Below are 3,814 nucleotides of genomic sequence, written 5' to 3'. Positions count from 1 at the left end.
CTAGTTCAGTTCTAGTTCAGTTCTAGTTCAGTTCTAGTTCAGTTCTAGTTCAGTTCTAGTTCAGTTCTAGTTCAGTTCTAGTTCAGTTCTAGTTCAGTTCTTATTTAGGTCTACAATTTATAAGGACAGTCCATCTACATTTTTTGATCTCCCACTACTACAAAATACATACATGTGGATGTATGTATGTATATATTGTCGAACCATAATTTTAATTTAATATAAAACTACTCATAATTTTGCATGCAGTCGCCAGATGAAATCGCAATATAATTTACATATTTTTGTTATACTCCACCTCTTGATAAAAAATAATCTGATAATGTTAAATTTTTTTTTACATTTTTGTATTTTTTTAACATTTATGGCATATTGACTACAAATTGACAATATCATGATAATTATATCTTGATATTTATACAAGCAAACAACATGCATAAACTTGCATTGGCAGGGATAACAATAAATATGAAAAAGTTAAAATGAATGAAGAGAGAGAGAGAAAAGAGAAAAACACATACCATATACGAGGACATAAAATTCACACTTAAAAATTGCAATTATGTCACATACATATACACAGACACATACACAAACATTAGGAAGGACCAAGGAGTAAAAAAAAATTAGATGGACTACCATAGAGACAATTTTAACAAAGAACAAATTTATATTAAATAAATAAGGTTCTCAAATAAAAACCATTTTTAAGCCCGATACATTTCTGAGCCCGTCTACTATAGCCATCCATATACATATGTTTATTTTTGTAGTTGTTGTATTTTTATAGTCCATACATTCTATACGAGCTGAAATTTCCTACGGCAAATGACAATGAAGTCATTTATTTACACACTACCATGAAGGCCAGGTCAATTTATTGTTGTATAAAGGTAATTTAATATTGTTACTCGTACCGTACTTTCTCATATCCATGTTGATGCAGTTTGTTGTCATTGTTGCTGCTGCTACTGGTATCGTTATGTTGCTACAATAACTGCCACTATAAATTGTATAATGTTCGCAACAATTTTTCACGTTGTTAATAATTTTCATCGTGTAATAAAGCAACCAGCGATTTTTTATATTCTAGAGCAATTATTGAGATTGAAAGTGTAAACGAACGAGTTTTTGGGTATACCGAATAAGTGAGGCAAGAGAAAGGATTATGCAGATTTTAAAGCACATATTCTATTTCATTGACCTATAGTCACTTCTACGTTGTAGTTTATAGTCTAGTCTATAGGCTAATCTATATTCTAGTGTACAATGTAGTCTTTAGTCTAGTCTATATTCTGGTCTACATTCAGGTCTATAGTCTAGTCTATAGTCTAGTCTATAGTCTAGTCTATAGTCTAGTCTATAGTCTAGTCTATAGTCTAGTCTATAGTCTAGTCTATAGTCTAGTCTATAGTCTAGTCTATAGTCTAGTCTATAGTCTAGTCTATAGTCTAGTCTATAGTCTAGTCTATAGTCTAGTCTATAGTCTAGTCTATAGTCTAGTCTATAGTCTATAGTCTAGTCTATAGTCTAATCTATAGTCTAGTCTATAGTATAATCTATAGTCTAGTCTATAGTCTAGTCTATAGTCTAGTCTATAGTCTAGTCTATAGTCTAGTCTATAGTCTAATCTATAGGCCAGTCTATAGTCTTGTCTATAGTCTAGTCTATAGCCTAATATATTGTCTAGTCTATAGTCTAGTCTTAAGTCTAGTCTATAGTCTACTCTCTAGTCTATAGTTAAGGCTATAGTCTAGTCTATAGGAGTTCTACAGAATGTAAAGGAGATTTTTCGATTTAAATGGCCCCTTTGGTTTGTGTATCAACATTGCAATTCTGTTAATACGCTTTTTTTTTTAAGTCATTGTCTACATCTTTATATCCCAGAACACTAGACCATCATATTACTATTTACTACCCGCACTATGTTGCAGTTACTGCCACAAATCCAATTACATTCTAAAATAATAAACTCCAACCACTATATCTCCACCCTCACCCCTCTTCATCAGTTTGGTATTATTTCGTTTCTATTTCGATTTGTTTTTTTTTTTTTTTTTCTATCAACTGTTGATAGACTCCCTAAGGAATTGTATTCTTCTTAGTTCTAACCACTGAAATGGTACTATTATAGTATGTATTATCTTTACATGTTGTTGTAGTTAGTTCGCCTAGTGATGTCCTTTTTCGGTTTGTTTGTTTTCTTAAAGCAGTTTTTTCTATATTTATTTTTAGTTTTTTCCTGGTAGAAAGAAAAATATTCATTTTCTTTTAGCATTTTACCAACTCATTATTTTCTATTTTCTTAAAAAGTGCAAACGAAAAAGAAAACATAAATTATGATTGTAAATTGTTTAGTTATGGTAAGGAGAGGAGGGTGAATTAAGAGGCCAAGAAGGAGTAGGTGGTGTAATGCTTAATAGAAAAAACTATTGTTAAATATAATCCGAAAGACTTTAGCCCTATTTCTGCAACATCACTAGACCAAATTCTATTACAAATTTTAATTTTAGTATCTAAAGTTAACTTAATTATAGTAATTAGTATGCTTAGCTATACTTGTAACTTTTATTACAGTAAGTTTAGGTCCGTTCATAATCATTACTAATTTTACTCTTCGATCTGCTGTAGGGCATCTCCTTAAAAGCTACTAGTTGTCGATAATAGATGTACATGTCATCAGCATAAAGTATATAAAAACATTGCCATACGATGTTTACGCGTTCTGTTTTTTTACTCTATTTCAGTTCTTAATGTCATTTTTCTTCTGTCGAAGAGGTCACAATTTCTTATTGAATATTACGTCTGTCTGTTTGCCTTTCTTGGTTCTATGTACTTTTAGTATTGGATCGTTATTTGTTTGACAGGCGACAATGCATATCGCATGTACAAGTTAAGTGCATAAAATAAATTTACAATAAATGCTATGTTTACTTAACAGCGATGCCAGACTGCGAAAATTCCAAACAATTGAATATATATGAACTAGACTATAGACTAGACTATACAGTAAAATATACACTAGACTAGACAATAGACTAAACTACAGACTAGACAATAGACTAGTCTATAGACTAGACTATATACTAGATTATAGGTAGAATACGCTATAAACTAGACTATGGACTAGCCTATAGACTAGACTATAAACTAGGCTATGGACTAAACTATAGACTAGACAATAGACTAGACTATACTATAGACTAGACTATAGAGACTATAGACTAGACTATAGAATAGACTTTAGACTAGATTATAGATTAGACTTCAGACTATACTAGAGACTAGACCATAGACTATAGAAGGAAATATAGTCTAGTCTAGTCTAGACTATAGACTAGACAATAGACTAGACTATAGAATATAGTATAGACTACACTATAGACCACACTATAGATTACACTATAGACTAGACTATATACTAGGTAAGAAACTAGACTATAGACACGAATACAGACTAGACTATAGACTAGACTTCAGACTATTCTACAGACTAGACTACAGAATATACTAAAAACTACGGACTAGACTACAGGCAAGACTACAGAATAGACTACAGACTAGACCACAGACTAGACTACAGACTAGACTATAGACTAGACTACAGTCTAGACTATAGACTAGACTATAGACTAGACTATAGATTAGACTATAGACTAGACTATATAATAGACTATAGACTAGACTACAGACTAGACTATAGAGCAGACTATAGACTAGACTATAGAATAGACTATAGACTAGACTATAGACTAGACTATAGACTGGACTATAGACTAGACTATAGACTAGACTATAGACTAGACTATAGACT

Source organism: Lucilia cuprina, chromosome 6 (assembly GCF_022045245.1).
Source record: "Lucilia cuprina isolate Lc7/37 chromosome 6, ASM2204524v1, whole genome shotgun sequence".
Taxonomy (NCBI): Eukaryota; Metazoa; Arthropoda; class Insecta; order Diptera; family Calliphoridae; genus Lucilia; species Lucilia cuprina.
This window is presented reverse-complemented; position numbering follows the sequence as displayed.